Raw genomic sequence first — 19,159 nt, 5'->3', positions numbered from 1 at the left:
CTGTTCAAGTGTCTGATAATTGTGGGATAGTAACTGTCCTTGATATGTCATTTGCTTTACCCTTAGTAGTCACTAATCAACCCATGGGTACAACTCCAAAGACAAATTTTAGACAAACTAACCTTAGTACACTCAAACAATACAGGTAGTGATTTTCAAGAGTATATTTGCTAACCACCGTACCATTCCAAGAAGGATTCTCGATCAGAGACCCACCCTACATCCATCATCTTTGGTACTGGAACCTTTATAATTGTCACACTTACCAATACAGCGAAAAGCTCGTCTTGCATACTCTTCATACAGATCAGATCAAAGTCAATATAAAATTATCAAAGTACAAATACAGTGCTGTGCAAAATTCTTAGACATATACAGTGCCTATCAAAATATTCAACCCCCCCCCCCCATAAATTTTCATGTTTTACAACATTGAATCACAGAAGATTTAATTTGGCTTTTTTGATACTGATCAACAGAAAAAGACTCTTTCATGTCAAAGTGAAAACAGATCTCTACAAAGTTTATAAATTAATTACAAATATAAAACACAAAATAAATGATTGCATAAGTATTCACCCCCTCTAATATGACACACCAAATCATCACTGGTGCAGCCAAATGGTTTTAGAAATCACATAATTAGTTAAACAGAGATCACTGTGTGCAGTTAATATGTTACAATTGATTGCAGTAAAAATACACCTGTATCTGGAAGGTCCAACTGCTGGTGAGTCAGTATCCTGGCAAAAACTACACCATGAAGACAAGAACAATCCAAGCAACTCCACAAAAAGGTTATTGAAAAGCACAAGTCAGGAGATGGACACAAGAAAATTTCCAAGTCACTGTAGAGTAGAGTAAAGGAGTAGAGTTCCTACAGCAGGTCATCCTCAAAAACTGAATGACTGTGCAAGAAGGGGACTGGTGAGGGAGGCCATAAAGAGACCTATGACAACTCTGGAGGAGTTACAAGCTTCCGTGGTTGAGATGGGAGAGACTGTGCATACAATCACTGTTGCCTGGGTACTTCACCAATCACAGTTTTATGAGAGAGTGGCAAAGAGAAAGCCACTGTTGAAAAAAACTCTCAGAAATCTCTGCTAGAGTTTGCCAGAAAGTATGTGGGAGACTCTGGAGTCAGCTGGAAGAGGGTTCTATGGTCTGATGAAACCAAAATTGAGCTTTTTGGCCATCAGAATAAATGCCTTGTTTGATGTAAGCCAAACACTGCACATCATCAAAAATTCACCATCCCTACCGTGAAGCATGGTGGTGGCTGCATCATGCTGTGGGGATGCTTCACTGCAGCAGGCCCTGGAAGGCTTGTGAAGGTAGAGGGTAAAATGAATGCAGCAAAATGCAGGGAAATCCTGGAGGAAAACCTGTTGCAGTCTGCAAGAGAACTGTGACTTGGGAGAAGATTTGTTTTCCAACAAGGCAATGACCCCAGCATAAAGCCAAAGCTACACAGGAATGGCTTAAATCAACGAAGTTACTGTCCTGGAGTGGCCAAGTCAGAGTCCAGACCTCAATCTAATTAAGAATTTGTGGCTGGACTTGAAAAGGCTGTTCACTCATGATCCCCATGCAATCTGACAGAGCTTGAGCAGTTTTGTAAAGAAGAATGGGGAAAAATTGCAGTGTTTAGATGTACAAAGCTGATAGAGGCCTGTCCACACAGACTCAAGGCTGTAATTGCTGTCAAAGGTGCATCTACTAAATACTGACTTGAAGGGGGCGAATACTTATGCAATCAATGATTTTGTGTTTTATATTTGTAATTAATTTAGACCACTTTGTAGAGATCTGTTTTCACTATGACAAAAAAAAGTCTTCTCTGTTGATCAGTGTCCAAAAATCCAAATTAAATCCACTGTGGTTCAATGTTGTAAAACAATAAAACATCAAAACTTCCGGCAGGGGGGAGTTTTTTTTAAATATATAGGCATTGTATATAGCCAGACTGTCCACGACTTTTTGCACAGTACTGTAGTAATTTTATGTATTGCACTGTATTGGTTACGCAAAAAAAAAATTCACGACATATGTGAGTGATGATAAACACGATTCTGATATGGGTCTCTATTATGGACTGAGAGTGGGAAGGGGGTAAGGAGAGGGGAATCATAGTTCGGAAAAGGGGAATGGGGAGGGGAGGGAAGCCCCGGAGGGAGATTCTGTAATCGTCTATAATCTAATTGTTTGGAATCAAATGGCCTTGCCTGGTGTCTCACGGCTAGGTATGCCTGTACCCACATCATCCCCCATCCCTGGCAGTCCTCCTCTGCCACCTGTCCTACACCCTGCCTGTGGTGCTCCACCCTCGCCATTCCCAACATCCTGCACTCCCACCAGATTTAGAAGGTCGCTATCCGCTCCACGTTGACAAATACAGTTCTGTGCAGAGTCTCGGACACCCAAGCTATACACATGTTGCTATATTTTGTACAGTACTGTTATGTCACTATAAACTACCTTGAGATTCATCTTTACAAGCATTTACAGAAAACTAGATACATGGGATAAATGGGATAGCAACTGTCCTTGAACCTGGGTTTTGTACTTTTGTCTGATGGGAAAGATTTCTTTCACAGATTGAGGGATTTTGGCACAGCACACCGGACATGGTATCTTGGTCAGCTTCCAATTAGCAGCTCATTAGCAAATCCACAAGAGGTTAAAGTTTACTTTCACACACTACGGGACAGGAGTATTGACATCACATGACTAAGACTGCATTAATAATTCTCTGATAAACCAGTAACACAAACCACTGGACCTGGTTCCCTAATGAGCCAACTGACTGCCGGGTAAGTGACAGGCAACAGTAAATTTTATGTCCACAGTCAAATCTCAAGCACATCTCAGTTCAAAGTCAAGTAGCTTCCCAAAAACTGGCAGGTAGAATATAGCAATATGCACTTTGGTAGGAACCTCCAGGAGGACCACAACTTGCCATTGGGTTTGGAGGCTTGTGTGCCTCAATGACCCGGAGAGCGATGTTGGCTGGAGTCAGGGCTTCATGCTTTGACTCTTGGTAGGGTCACCCATGCCAAACAGGTCAAAGGGTAGAGAACAGACTAAGAGTGGTCCACCGGTCTCCATGTTCGGAGGGTTGTTAGCCCTGAGCTGAACCCTGACCGGGAAAACAAAATTGTTACGGAAACAGCAATGAAGAATCCTTCTACATCTGAGTGTGATGGTACTCTTGGGTCTCCACCTGGGACTTGCATGACTGACAGCAGCGAAAACGGAGAGGAAGCTACTGACGAGATGAAGGGAGCAAGCCCTGAACACTACCAGAGGTGGAGGACATTCAATGGTGCCCTAAATGCCAGCAGTGTAACGGACAGTACAGGGAGAGTCTTTGGTAGGAAGATTAAAGGGGCAGCCTGTTTTCTAGAATAACATACACAAAATGCTGGAGGAACTTCACTCACCTCAACACTGAACTGATTCCACAACCTATAGACCCACCTTCAATGATTTTACAACGCATCTTCTCAGTATTATTTATTTATTTTGTGCTATATTTGCTCAGTTTGCTTTTTTTTTGCACATTGGCTGTTTGTCAGTCTTTGTGTGTAGATTTTCATTGATTCTATTTATTTCTTTGCTCTACTGTAAATGCCTGCAAGACAATGAATATCAAGGTATGGAGATATATCATTTGTTCGTTATGTGCTGTTTCATATGACCTGTGAGATCATGGTCTTTCTGTGACCAGGATTGCTCTTGGCAATTCTGCTATTCCATCACCTGCTCCCATGGCTTAGTGTGACCAGCTCTCCCCCACCATCGGATCAGGGTCACGTCAAGCCACAGGAGCAGGTGGTGGATGGTCGTACGAGCAGCTGGTGCACTTCACAAGTACTGGTTATGCGAGCACTGACGCCAGACAGACAGTCTCTGAAGAAAATTGATAATGGCTGGAGGGGGTCACGCGTCTTGTAAAGACACTGCCCAGAAGGCAATGGCAAACCGCTTCTGAGGAATTTACCAAGAACAATTGCAGTCAAAGACCAGGATCACCCACGTCATATGACACAGCACAATGATGTTAATGATGATATCTGTAAAAAAAAATTTGTACATTCTCCCCGTGACCGTGTGGATTTCCTACCAGTGTTCTGATTTCCTCCCAGAGGGCCATGAGACATTGGCCTAATTCTGCTCCCATCAGCCCATCGAGTCTGCTCCGCCATTCCATCATGGCTGATCCCCAGATCCCACTCTACTGCACAGACCTGCCTTCTCACCATATCCTTTGATGCCCTGACCAGTCTGCGAACTATCCTCTTCCACCTTAAATATACCCACGGACTTGGCCTGCACTGCAGTCTGTGGCAGAGCATTCCACAGATTCACCACTCTTTGGCTAAAACAAATCCCTCCTTACCTCTGCTCTAAAAGGTCACCCCCTCAATTCTGAGGATGTGCCCTCTAATTCTGATTACCCCCACCATAGGAAACATCCTCTCCACATCCACCTTATCTACCAAATGTTGAAACAACCAGGTTTCAATGAGATCCTCCCGCATTCTTCTAAATTCCAGTGAGTACAGGCCCAAAGATGCTAAACACTCCTCATATGTTAACCCCTTCATTCCTGGAATCACCTTTGTGAACCTCCTCTAGACACTCTCCAATGACAACACATCCTTTCTGAGATATGGGGCCCAAAGCTTACTTCAAGAGCAGCTTGACCAGTGTCTCGTTCACTTCATATTCTATTCCCCTTGAAATGAATGCCAACATTGCATTTGCCTTCTTTACCAGAAACTCAACCCCTAATTAACCTTCTGGGAGTCTTGAACAAGAACTCCCAAGTCCCTCTGCAACTCTGATGTTTGAAACTTCTCCCCATTTAGGTACTAGTCCACACTATTGTTCCTTTTACCAAAATGCATTATCACACATTTCCCAACACCATATTCCATCTGTCACTTTTTTGCCCATTCTTCCAATTTGTCTAAGCCCTGCTGCAATCGCATTGCTTCCTCAGTAACACCTACGCCTCCACTTACCTTCATATCATCCACAAACTTTGCCCCAAAGCCATCAAGCCCATGGGTTAGTGTTAACAAGTTCTAGAAACATAGAAAACCTACAGCAGAATACAGGCCCTTCAGCCCACAAAGCTGTGCCAAACATATCCTTACCTTAGAACTACCAAGGCTTACCCACAGCCCTCTATTTTCCTAAGCTCCATGCACCTATCCAGGAGTCTCTTAAAAGACTATCGTATCCACCTCCACCACCATTGCTGGCAGCCCATTCCACACACTCACCACTCTCTGTGTAAAAAACTTGCCCCTGACATCCTCTCTGTACCTACTTACGAGCAGCTTAAAACTGTGCCCTCTTGTGTTAGCCATTTCAGCCCTGGGACAAAGCCTCTGACTATCCACACGATCAACGTCTCTCATCATCTTATACACTGGGCAAGCTATGTTACCACAGGAAGCACGGCCACACTTGTGTGCTCTCCCTCCAATGTGCTGGTTGCAACACAAACGTTTGTTTCGTCACAGGGACACACAATAAACACACTTGAATCTCATATCAAGGTAGAAATTAGATACCTGTTCGAACCCAGTCTTGCACCACACTGGCCAACTTGGCAACTGCTCATGACTAGCATAAAAGACTGGTGTAATCAGCACCATACTGCAACATTAATCAAATCCCTGGGCGTTAACGTCTCAGAGGAGTGAGCCTGGGCCAACAGACTGATGCAAGACACCAGGAAGACACACCAGCGGCTCTACTTCATTTGGAGAGTTGGAGTAGAGTGGAAAATTGTTATTTTCTTATAGCTCATCTTCTCCTACCTTTGCTGCATTTTTATATAATCATATTGAATTTTTCAGTAACTGCAGTATAGCTAATTGTGTACTTTTTCTGGACGTTTTTCTACAGCAGGTGTCACACCATCCAATCTGGTTATTCTCATCACTGGAATGTCTTGTTATCAATCCAGTCTGAGCCAGCTTTGAAGACAAGACAACCACAACTCCCCTCTATTTTTTTCCTTTGTTTGTTCCCCGTTCTACAACACTTAATAATTGTTATTGATGCAAACACTTTTAAAACTTGCTGTAACAAACAAGTTTTATGCATCAAACACAAGAGATTCTGCAGATGCTGGAAATCCAAAACAAAACACACAGAGTGCTGGAGGAACTCAGCAGGTCAGGCAGCATCTATGGAAAAGTGTGAAGAGTTGACGTTTCTGGCCGAGACCCTTCAGTAGGACTGGAAAGGAAGGGGGAAGATGCCAGCATAAAAAGGTGGGTGGGCAGAGGTAAGAGGATAGCTAAAAGGTGAAGCCAGGTGGAGGAAAGGTAAAGGGCTGGAGAGGAAGGAATCTGATAGGACAGGAGAGTGGACCCAGGGGACGAGATAGGCAAGGTGAGAAGAGGCAAGAGGCCACAGTGGGGAATAGAGGAAGTGGGAGGGAAAAGAAGAGAAACAGGACATTTTTCTCCTTCTGGTTTAAAATCAATATTCACACCATCAGGTTGATGTCATTATGTTTATTTTATCACAAACGCATAACTATGTTAACACTTCATTAACTTATCTTCATAACAAATTGTCCTGATGCTGCAAAAAGCTCTTTATCATGGTTCTTGTAACAATATACTAACTTGATTTAGGAGCAGTGACTGCAGATGCTGGAATCTGAAGCAACACAGAAAAAACACTGGAAGAACTCAGCAGGTCAGGTAGTAGCTGTGGAGGGAAATGGAAGTCAACATTTCAGGTCCAGATCTTTCATCTGGACCGAACTTGGATCAGAAATGTTCGCTATAACACCGGCTGGAGTTTTAAATTAACAATGCTGTAACAAATCATGGACCTGTTTCTGGAATATACTGTACTAGGAGCAGCATGGTAGTGTAGTGGTTAGCACACCCATTACTGAAAGCAAACATTCACGTAATTTCCCCAATACATGCAATATCGGATCATTTTTCTCAATAAGTATAATTTTTGTTATTTATTTAACTGGGTTCTCTTTATCTAGTTTTTTTGGATGTGTGAAGATCTGATCACATCTTGGGTCATATTTATGCAGATAGAGAAAATTCTACAGGGTTCACAATCTCTCTACCACCCCCATTTTCTTAACTAGGTGGGTTAACTGGCCGCTGTAGATCAGCCCCACCCACGGTGTGGGGGTGAGGGACAGAAACCGGGTGGAGCTGATGGAAAACGGGCAGAGAATATTGAGGTCGGTGTAAGTGAGGTGGCTAGTGGGTTGGAGTGCCCGTTTCTGTGCTAACTAACTATCCTGCACTCCCTGGGCATCTGATCAAGTTCATTCGAAGCCATCAACCGTCTCATTTTATTATTCATTTGGAGATACAGTGCTGATCAATGAGCTGTGTCACCCAGCAACCCACTGATTTAACCCTAGCATAATCACGGGACAATTTACAATGACCAATCAACCTACTGACCAGTACGTCTTTGGACCGTGGACTGTGCCCGACGAGAGGACGTACGATAACCTTACAGACAGCCTCGGAAGTCAACTCTAAATTCCGATGCCCCGGGTTGTAACAGCTTTGCGCTAGCTGCTACACTACTATGGAGATAAATAGTCATGATTTTGTTTTAAACCTACTGAATGTTGAAAGGTCAAGAAAGAGTGGACGTGGAGAGAATGTTTCCTATAGTGGGGAGTTACAGCCTCAGAATAGAAGCATATCCCTTTAGAGATGAGGAGGAATTTCTTTAGCCAGAGGTTGGTGATTTGGTGGAATTCGTTGCCACAGACAGCTATGGAGGCCAAGTCACTGGGTATATTTAAAATGGAGGTCGACAGGTCCTTGGTGAGGAAGGGGTCAAAAGTTATGGGGAGAAGCCGGAGAATGGAGTTGAGAGGGATAATAAATCATCCATGATGGAATGGCAGAGCAGACTAATTCTGCTCCTAATTCGTATGGTATCGAGTCACAGATATAACTGCCTAACGAACAGGAAGGAGCTTAAAAGCAAAATTACTGCAGTAGTCACTCACATCTCAGTATAACCCAGCGCTTTGTTTCCAACAGAAATCACACATTTAACTTAAAAGAAGAAAAAAAAACACGATTGCCTCAGCCAAATCATGCCGAGCTCTCAAACAAACAAACTCAAACCAAACACAATAACTGCCTTCCTGAATGATTCTGTGCGCTAGACATTAACAGCTGCGGGGGTGGGGGGGGGTGGGGAGGGAAAAGTGCGGGGACAGGAGGAAGGTGGGAAAAGTTGCCAGTTGGCACAACCAGAAGAAAAAAAAGTTGACAAAAACAAATCTCGTTTGAATCGGCGGAGAAACAGCTTGTGTGGGATTAACTCATCTATTGATTTACTGGTGCTGGCCAACAAGATGCACTCTCCTCGGGAATGCCCTTCAGCAAGAGAGCAGGCATTCAGACCGTTCACTGAAGGGTCACTGGCAGTGTCCTTTATTCTGTTACTCCACGTCCAAACAGAGGCTGGCATGGTTACTTCCCTCTTTCTCTCACACACACACACTCACTCACTCTTCCTCTACAACACGCACACAAACCGAGATTCTCTCCTGCTCACGCCCTCGCCCACCTACCCCTGGGGATTTCAGCAACAACCCTAGACCGATGCTCCCAGAGCTGCTGCTAAGGGAAGACGCACAGTAGAAGGAGGTGGAAGGCGCAAGGCAGGTCACCCTTAGACGAGGTGAAGCCATGGGAGCAGGTGTGGATGGTCATATGAGCAGCTGGTGCAGATCACAAGTCCTGGTTATGTGATCACTGATACCAGGCAGACAATCTCTGAAGAGTATTGATAATGGCTGGGGTCACCTGTCTGGCAAAGACACTGTCCGGAAAGCAATAGAAAACCACTTCTGTAGAAAAATTTGCCAAGAACAAACATGGTCGTGGAAAGACCATGATTGCCCACATCATTCAACACGGCACATAATGATAATAATCCCATCAATTCCCTCTGGGATTCCGTTCTGTTCCTCATCCATGCACTGCGGGGGGGGGGGGGGGGAAGAGGAGTAACTTAGAGCAGCCATTTTACCCACCAAGGAGACACAAGAGATGGCATATGCAGGGGTCTGGAGAGAAGGGAGATCAAGCTGCTGGCAGAACTCAGCAGGTCAGGCAGCGTCCGTAGAGGCAGACACTGCATCAGGGCTGAGTGAGGGGGAGTAAGGGAGTAAGTGGCCAGTATACGGGGGGGGGGGGAGAATGAGGGCGGAGTCAGCAAATAAGAGGCAGATCTAGGTGAAAAGAGGTTGATTGTTTTTAAATTATTGAGATACGGCGTTGAACTGGCCCTTCAAGCTGCACTGCCCAGCAACCCCCAATTTAATCCTAGCGAATCACAGGACAACTTACAACGATAAATTAACCAACCAGCCGATACATCTTTGGACTGTGGGAGGAAACCGGAGAACCCGGAGGAAATCCACACGGTCACGAGGTGAACGTTCAAAGTATATTTATTATCAAAGTATGTACAACCAACAACCTTGAGATTCGTCTCCTTACGGGCAGCCACAAAACAAGAAACCCGAAAGAACCCATAAACTGAGAACTATCCAACGTGCATAGAACGATAAACAAAAAAAAAACACAAATCGTGCAAACAATAGAAGCAAGCAACAGCATTCAGAAACTGAACTGAGTCCAGAGACATGAAGCCCAGAATAGCCGGTGCAGGCCCACAGCCTCAGACTCAGTTAATCACACAGTGGAGCTCGCAGACACGAAGCCTGGAGCAGCCGGTGCAGGCCCACAGCGTCCCCCTAGTGCCGCCGGGAGTGGAGCAAATGTCGCGGATTAGAGAGCAGAACCGGTCCAACCCTCACCTCTGGTCCTGATAGGCAGCGGCCAGAATTGAACCCGGGTCACCTGCACTGGAAAGTGTTTTGCTAACCACTACACTACCATGCCAATGGACAGACGGAGTCCAGTAGGGAAGGGAGGGAGAGACACAGTGACAGAGGCTGGGAGGTGGTAGTTGTGGGCAACGAAGCTGACAGAAGCCGATGGGAGAGGAAGGTGATAAGAAAGCTGCATGAGGGAGATGGGTCCACATTTGTTTGGGATGTAGAGGGAACTGTAACACCTGGAGGAACCCACAAGGTCACAGGGTGTCTTGCCCTTCAGGCGATTCATTTGTTTTACCAAGTGATTAAGCACATTCAGCTTTTAAATCATCAGCAACTTCAGATCTGTATTGTGTCACTTCCTGTGCAGCCAGGAAGTAGTTAGGTAGGAAAGAAAATCGGCTGGCAGAAGGCCAGGAGTTTACATTGGGAGCAGAAGTTTCTATCCAAAGCTGTCTTGTCGTTTCCCCAGAAGCATTGCCTTTTCACCCCTTAAATACTATGTCATGCCAATGAGTCTGCGATAAACCCCAGGAACTACGACACCACCTCCCCCTCGTACCCCATCCGTTATTTATTTATATACACACATTCTCTCTCTCTCTCCCTCCATCTGTCCCTCTCACTATACCCCTTACCCATCCTCTGGGTTCCACCCCCTTTGTCTTTCTCCCTGGACCTCCTGTCCCATGATCCTCTCATATCCCCTTTGCCAATCACCTGTCCAGCTCTTGGCTCCATCCCTCCCCCTCCTGTCTTCTCCTATCCTTTTGGATCGCCCCCTCCCCCTCCCACTTCAAATCTCTTACTAGCTCTTCTTTCAGCTGACAAAGGGTCTCGGCCCAAAACGTCGACTGCACCTCTTCCTAGAGATGCTGCCTGGCCTGCTGCGTTCACCAGCAACTTTGATGTGTGTTGCTTGAATTTCCAGCATCTGCAGAATTCCTGTTGTTTGAATTATGACACGATAGCCTGACTCTCATGTCAGTTTTTGAATGGAATTTGGTTGACCTAGTTGATATTACAATGCTCCAGCATGGGCAGAAGGGCAGGACCCAAGGAGCGTGCAACACACACACACACACACACACACACACACACACACACACGAACTCAGCAGCTGAGAGGCAGTAGCTTTTCCCACTGCGCACCACCCACAATATCACCTTTTAAGTCCTAAGCAACGCACAGAAAACGGTGGAGGAACTCAGCAGGCTGGGCAGCATCTATGGAAAAGAGTAAACAGTCGATGTTTTGGATTGAGACCGTTCTTTATCCAGTACCTGCAGATTTCCTCATGCTTCTGATCTTTTAAATTCTTTTCCTGTCATTCTATACATGGGGGTGGGGGGGGGGGTTTATAGAGTCACTGACAAACTGACACCCCTCCCTCCCCATACATCATTGGGGATGTACGAGGAAACGGGAGCCCCAGGTGGAAACCAACACGGAGACACCCGGGTCTCCAGAGCCACGAGGAAACAGCCATTCTACCAACTGTGCTGCCCAGACCCATACAGGTCGTGCTTTTCTAACAGACAGGCTGATGCTCACAGGAAGGAAGACAGAGTATACCAGTCAAAGAAAACATGAGTACGCACTCAATACAAAATTCATCCAACTTGAAGTATCTACTTGAACCTGAACACCTACGCTCTGTCCGCCAGAGAAAGCAGGATCTCGCAGTAGCCACACATTTTAATTCCACGTCCCATTCCCATTCTGACATGTCTATCCACGGCCTCCTCTACTGTAAAGATGAAGCCACACTCAGGTTGGAGGAACAACACCTTATATTCCCTCTGGGTAGCCTCCAACCTGATGGCATGAACATCGACTTCTCTAACTTCCGCTAAGGCCCCACATCCCCCTCGTACCCCATCTGTTACTTATTTTTATACACACTTTCTTTCTCTCACTCTCCTTTTTTCCCTCTGTCCCTCTGAATATACCCCTTGCCCATCCTCTGGGTCCCCCCCCCCTTGTCTTTCTTCCCGGACCTCCTGTCCCATGATCCTCTCATATCCCTTTTGCCAATCACCTGTCCAGCTCTTGGCTCCATCCCTCCCCCTCCTGTCTTCTCCTATCATTTTGGATCTCCCCCTCCCCCTCCAACTTTCAAATCCCTTACTCACTCTTCCTTCAGTTAGTCCTGACGAAGGGTCTCGGCCTGAAACGTCGACTGCACCTCTTCCTAGAGATGCTGCCTGGCCTGCTGCGTTCACCAGCAACTTTTATGTGTGTTGCTCCAACTTGAAGTAACTGGCTTTTTCTGTCTAGAGCAGAACTAGCCATTTCTTCTCCTCAAGAATTCCTTGACCAGGTCATGTCCCACAACCTTGGTCAGATATAATGTGCTTTTATCTGGCCTCTCCCCATCTGAGATATTTCTTCTTTTAGCGCCCCCTCCCCCCAAAATGTTCTCCCACTGAAAATCAACTGGTTTTAAGACCACAAGATATAGGAGTGAAATTAGGCCATTTGGCCCATCAAGTCTGCTCCATCATTTCATCATGGCTGATCCATTTCCCTTTCAGCCCCAATCTCCTGCCTTCGCCCCATATCCCTTCATGTCCTGACTAATCAGGTCAACCTCTGTGACTTGGCCTCCACAGCCATCTGTGGCAATAAATTTACCACTCTGCCTAAAGAAATTCCTCATCTCCATTCTAAATGGACATCTCTCTATTCTGCGGCTGTGCCTTCTGGTCATAGACTCCCCCACCACAGGAAACATTCTCTCTACATCCACTCTATCGAGGCATTTTAACTTTCGATAGGTTTCAATGAGAACCCCCTATTCTTCTGAATTCTAGTGAGTACAGTCCCACAGCTATCAAACACTTCTCTTTTTCTCACTTTGTGCTGGAAGACCAAACAGGTTCCAGGTGTACCAGTGGACACAGCCTCAGACTACAAGGACACCCCTTTAGAACGGAGATTAGGAGGAATTTCTTTAGCTAAAGAATGGTGAATCTGTGTAATTTATTGCCACAGACGGCTGTGGAGGTCAAGTCATTGCGTATAATTAAAGCAGAGGTTAATATGTTCTTGATTAGTCGGGGTGAGAGGGCAGAAGAATGAGGTTGAGAGGGTAATAAACCAGCCATCACTAAATGAAGGAGCAATCTCAATGGCTCAAATAGCCTCATTCTATCCCCATGTCTTACGGTAGACCAAGGGTGTCCCTCAAGTAAATGACTGTCCAGCACCACTAGAATATGAAATGCTTTATGGAACTGAATATTAGACCTTAAGACAAAGGAGCAGAATTAGGCCATTCAGCCCATCAAGTATGCTCAAAGTATATTTAATACCAAAGTACGCATGCAGGATACAACCCTGAGATTCATCTTCCCACAGACAGCCACGAAACAAAGGAACATCACGAAATCCGTTCAAAGAGAACATCAAACGGCCAACACGCAAAAAAAATCACGTAAATGGCAAAAACGAGCAAAAAACAGAATATAAAACATCAAACCACACAGTCATTGCCACAGTCCAGTCATGTTCAGCTCAGTTTAGTCCAACTTAGTCCTGTGTTGTTCTTCCACTGCAGGCCACAGCACCAGTCTAAAAACTGCACAAAACAGCCACACACAAAAAGTGTAACGACACATCACATGAACTGCAGAGTCCTCTAAAAACGAGTCCAATCCACTAACCTCGCTGATCAAACCTTTCCCAACACCCAAGACTCCTGAAACTTCCTCCGGCGAAACACAGGGAGAGAGCGAGCGTGCGAGAGAGAGAAAACAAACACAGGCAGATGGCATTGAATACCTGCTTGCCTTCCGCTCTCATCCTCACTGATCTCCATTTTGCTCAATACTTCAGTTGGTGGGATTAGCAAAAAGCTGAGTCAACCATGGGCTTGCGCCATTGAGTCGATCTCCTGGCTTCTTGGTCTCCAGGCACACCTCACTCCAAACCTCACCAAGCCCTCTCGGAGGGAGCAAAGCAACAGATTGCTCAAACTGCGCAAAAACACACCATCAAATTGTAAATCACAGGTTCCGATCACATGAAGCTTACTGTAGAATCTTATCTGAAAGCAGTTGTCTGTCTGAAGGGCATCGCCTTGGGTTGCGCTGTTTGCCAGCACCATCATATGGTTCCAAATAGCCATTTATTCCATAGTGGCTAATTTACTTAACCTCTCAACCACTTTCTCCAGCCTTCTCCCAGTCGCCATTTCAAAACCTGTTAAATGTCTGAAATGACTTTGGGATGAAACAGACAGAGCCTACAGAAATGCAAGCTTCCTTATTTCTCAGCCATATGTCAGACACTTACTGCCCAGAGGAATCAGTGTATCGCAGCCCAATCACACAGTCGCTTGGCTTGGATTTGGAATTTCAAATTTTAAAAAAATCAAAAGCGGTTAACCATTATCAGCGCAAACAGATCTTGAACCACAAGCAATCAAAGTACTCCTGATATGCCTTTTGAAATGCTACTTAGGTCAAGAGCACATGAAATGTAGGTAGGAGGGATAAAATGCAGGTAGGCAGATAGAAGCTCAGTGGGGCAAGAGCAGAGACCCGGACAGTCAGGGTTTGAGGAGTTGGGTAGGAAGTAGAAACAAACAGTGTGAGGTAAGGGAAATATGAGGTTGCTTGCAATAGCTGGGAGTTGTCCAGAGCTGATTAGGTTGGTGATGGACATAATTTTAAGATGTTTGGAGCAAACCATAGGAGGGATGTCAGAGGTAGTTTTTTTAAAATGCCAAGAGAGGCTGGTGGTAATGGAGTCAGATACGTTAAAGGTCTTTAGATAGGCACATGGGTGATGTGTAGGAGGAAAGGGTTAGATTGATCTTACAGTAGGTTAAAAGGTTGGCAGAACATTGTGGGCCGAAGGGCCTGTACTGTGCTGTAGTATTCTGTGTTCTAAGATTTGCAGCTTTGAAACTCTGGAGCACTTCATGAAGAGACACTTCTCGAAGGAAACAGCATACCAGAGCTCCGCCACTGCAGGCTGGAGCACAAACATCAGTACCGCACACATACACAAAGGCACCTGCGTCCATTCTGCATCTGACATCTGCAGGATGCTCCAAGGAGCTCAAACACCCCCGAGCAAACAGCAGAATACAGCTAACTTACTGCAGGCACGGGGAGTTAGTAAGTTTGGGGGATGTGGGGGAGTGGGTGTGAAGAGAAGAGCTGTGTGCGTGCGTATGTACGTGTGTGTGTGTATAATATTTTATATATATAATACACATACACACACACACACACATATACATACATACACACACACATACCCCTCTTCTCATTGCTACCATCAGGTAGGAGGTACAGAAGCCTGAAGACACACACTGAACAGTTCAGAAACAGCTTCTTCCCCTTTGCCATCTGATTTCTGAATGGACCTTGAACCCATGGACACTACCTCACTACATTTTATTCCTAGTTTTGGCTGACTTATTTAAGATACATATACACACAGGCAGGCATGTTCTATTCAAATGTACTGCTGCAGTAAAGACAACAACAAATTTCACCATACATGCCAGTGACATGAAACCCGATTCTGATCAACTTTCTCTCACTAGCGAAAAAGAGCCTGTTGAGATGTCAAAGTGCTGGGATGGACAGTAGTTTTTGACAGACTATAGATCATGGTCTTTGGGGGTTTGGTGTGTGTGTTGACCAGGGGTGGGGTTGCTGATGCTTTTTACTGGAACATGGGGGGGGGGAGTGGGGAAGTTGATGCTTTGCTGCTTGTCCGTGGGAGGGGTTGGGGAAGATTTGGGGTTCTAACATTTTACCTATTATTCAGTCTTTGGGTATTTCTCTTTTCTCTCTGTTTTGTGGATGTTTCCAAAGAGTAAGTCAAGTCAAGTTTATTGGCATTTAACTACATATGTGTATACAATCAAACGAGGCAATGTTTCTCCGTAAAGCACTGTAGTACACATAACACACAACAACTTATGAAAGTAAGGATGGAATCTACAGATAAATTACACATAAATAAACAAACCACGTTAGGCTGGCCAGTAGTGTAGTGGTATCAGCACTGGACTCCGAGGCGGATGGTTCGGAGTTTGAATCCGGCCGGGTCCCAACCTGGGCAGCAGATGCAGTATCTGCGCGGAAGAAAGACTACTTCTATATCTTGCCACGAAAGCCCTGTGGACAATGACCCTATCCATAGGGTCGCCATGAGTCAACAACGATTCGATGGCACTCAACAATAACAAACTAAAGTGCATGAACTAAGTACTGTCAGGGTACAGAACAAATTAACCGGCAACACTTTGAATGCGATGCAGCAGGGAGCTCAGAAGCCTAATGGCCTGAGGGAAGAAACTGCTTCCTATCCTGGCTGTTCTTGTCTTTCTGCATCGGAGTCTCCAGCCTGATGGTAGACAGGCAAAGAGGATGTTGGATGGATGGGTGGGATCCTTAATAATATGAAGGGCCCTGTGGATGGTAGGGAGACCCCTATGATCCTCTTGGCTGTTCTCTCAGTCCTTTGTAGGGATTTCTGGTCCGATGCTCGGCTGCTCCCATACCAGATGGAGATGCAACTTGTCAGGATGCTCTCAGGTGGTGCTCCTGTAAAATGCAGTTAAGATGGGAAGTGGGGGGTGGAAGCCACACTTTCCTCAGTCTCCTCAGAAAGTGGAGGCGCTGCTGTGCCTTCTTGCTCAGGGAGGTGATATTGAGGGACCAGTCTGTGATGTAAACTCCCAGGAACTTGGCTCAATTAATTCCTTCTACAGAGGAGGCATGTATTCGCAGAAGAGAATTACCTCCACCTTCCTGAAGTTCGTAAGAACTTCAGATTGTGTACCGTATACATTCTGCGACATTAAATTGAACCACTGACCATTTCTATGAACTGTAATTGAGTTCTTATTGTTATGTATTAGAATGTACTGCTGTCGCATGGCAACAAATTTTTATGACATATGCAGGTGATATTAAACCAGGTTTCAATTCTGACCTCTGGGAGATGGCGTCCATCATTAAGGACCCCTACCCTCCGCCCAGGATATGCCCTCTTCTCATTGTTACCATCAGACAGGAGGTACAGGACCCTGATCAGCTTCTTCCCTTCTGAATGAATGAACGAATGGACGTCATTTCTTACTTCCTTCACCTACATGAGGAGTAAAAATCTTTACGCTACATCTCCCTCTAAACGTGCAACGTGCAATTTATAATAAATAGTATGTACAACAGGATAGTCAATATAACGTAGAAATACAATTGTATCAGCACGAATTAATCAGTCTGATGGCCTGGTGGAAGAAGCTGTCCCGGAGACTGTTGGTCCTGGCTTTTATGCTGCGGTACCGTTTCCCAGATGGTAGCAGTTGGAACAGTTTGTGGTTGGGGAGACTCAGGTCCCCATGATCCTTCGAGCCTTTTTTTTTTTATTAAACGCACCCATCTCTGTAAATGTCCTGAATAGTGGGAAGTTCACAATTACAGATGTGCTGGGCTGTCTGCACCACTCTCTGCAGAGTCCTGCGATTAAGGGGGGGGCTTAAGATACTGAACATTGACATTGAACCCATGAACACTACCTCACGACTTTGAAACTGGGACGCTGGAACTGTTATACAGCGTCACTACACAGAACTGTGGGCTTTGGGTAATGTGTACACACGCACACACAGTTCCAAACAACTCCCACACAAGGAGGAATGAGAGAATGCCCAGACAATCTGCTTTCAATTACATTGGGTCATTGATAACCATTACCGAATGAGAACTACAGCTGTTCCACTTCAGAGTCACAGAGCCATGGGATAGATCTGGTCGCGATCCCAAACACCCCCACTCCTTCCCCCCGCCAATGGTCCACAGAGACAGCACCTCCTCTGCGCTGCGCTCACTCCAGGTTGGAACCCGCAGCCACTAACCAACTCAGAGGCAAAATTACTAACCAGATACGCACTGCTCTGACAGCCTACGACCAAGAGAGCTTCTGGAGGTAGGAACCAAATATAAAACTTTTTTAAAAAAACAGACCATTTACTCCAGAGACAGCAAGGACTGGAATCCGGAGAAACATGCAAAGTGCTGGGGGAACTCAGCAGATCAGGCAGCATCCGTAATTTATTTATTATTATTATTTTTTCTCTCTTTTTCTCCCTCTGTCCCTCTCACTATACCCCTTGCCCATTCTCTGGGATTCCCCCCTCCCCCTTGTCTTTCTCCCCAGACCTCCTGTCCCATGATCCTCTCGTATCCCTTTTGCCAATCACCTGTCCAGCTCTTGGCTCCATCCCTCCCCCTCCTGTCTTCTCCTATCATTTTGGATCTCCCCCTCCCCCTCTCAAATTTCTTACTAGCTCTTCCTTCAGTTAGTCCTGACGAAGGGTCTCAGCCCGAAACGTCGACTGCACCTCTTCCTAGAGATGCTACCTGGCCTGCTGTGTTCACCAGCAACTTTTATACTTTTATGTGTGTTGCTTGAAATTCCAAAATCTGCAGATTTCCTCGTGTTTGTGTATCTGTGGAGGGGAATGGGCAGTTGACGCTTCTGGTCGAGACCCCACCTCTGATTGAAAGAAAGGGAGGAAACAGCCAGAGTAAGGTGAGAGGTGAGAGGAAGGGCCAGCAGGAGGTGATCGGTGGATCCAGGTGAGGGGGAGATACAAGGTAAATGGGGAGGGGGGGCAGAGAGGAAGTGACGAGAGTAGGAAAAATATCAGATGCTGGGAGGTGACAAAGCGCTGAGGATGATGGAATCAGATAGGAGAGGGAACTGGAACGTGGAATAGAGGAAGGGAGGGAGGGAAGAGGGGAGGGGAACTGACAGAAAGTGTGTGTGGCGTGACGGGCAGATGGAGAAGGTGGGGAGGGGAAGGCAAAGAGATGAAAGGGATGGATCAGGAGGGGAGAGAGAAAAGAGAAAGGAGTCGGAGGTTGGGGGGGGTTGGGGGGAAGCGATTACCAGAGGTGAGGGAATTCTGTGTTCATGTCGCCAGGTTGGAGACAGCCCATGAAGACACGATTTTGTTCCTTGCATTCGTGTTAGCCCCCAGGCTAAATCATTTACCCCAACCTCAAACTTGTGAACATTTCAGGGTTTCAATTCAACTGGCCAGCCGGAGATGTACTGGACTTCAAGGCGAGTGGTCCCAGGTTCGAATCCGGCCAGCTCCTTGCACACTTTCCATCCATGCCGGGTTGAGCATCGAGCTAGCAACTCGGCCTCGTAAAAAAACTGATAAAATGCTAAAGGAACCTGATGCGCGGAGAGGAACAACAATCCAACTAGCAATAGGACAGAATTCAGTGGGAA

General features: G+C 45.8%; 1 protein-coding gene across 2 annotated transcripts in view; it reads right to left on the bottom strand.

The window, feature by feature from the left end:
• The window catches only part of LOC134346943 (phosphatidylinositol 4,5-bisphosphate 3-kinase catalytic subunit alpha isoform), a 142,173-nt gene that overhangs the window by 102,680 nt on the left and 20,334 nt on the right, over positions 1-19,159 (bottom strand). The window contains exon 1 of one of the 2 annotated variants that reach the window (XM_063048826.1): positions 5,589-5,879. The exons of the other annotated variant lie outside the window; for it this stretch is intronic. The gene's annotated coding sequence lies outside the window, so the exon portion shown is untranslated. Of the gene's footprint in view, positions 1-5,588; positions 5,880-19,159 lie in introns of those variants that run through there. 2 annotated transcript variants of the gene reach the window in all.

Source organism: Mobula hypostoma, chromosome 5 (genome assembly GCF_963921235.1).
Source record: "Mobula hypostoma chromosome 5, sMobHyp1.1, whole genome shotgun sequence".
NCBI lineage: Eukaryota > Metazoa > Chordata > Chondrichthyes > Myliobatiformes > Myliobatidae > Mobula > Mobula hypostoma.
This window is presented reverse-complemented; position numbering and strand designations above follow the sequence as displayed.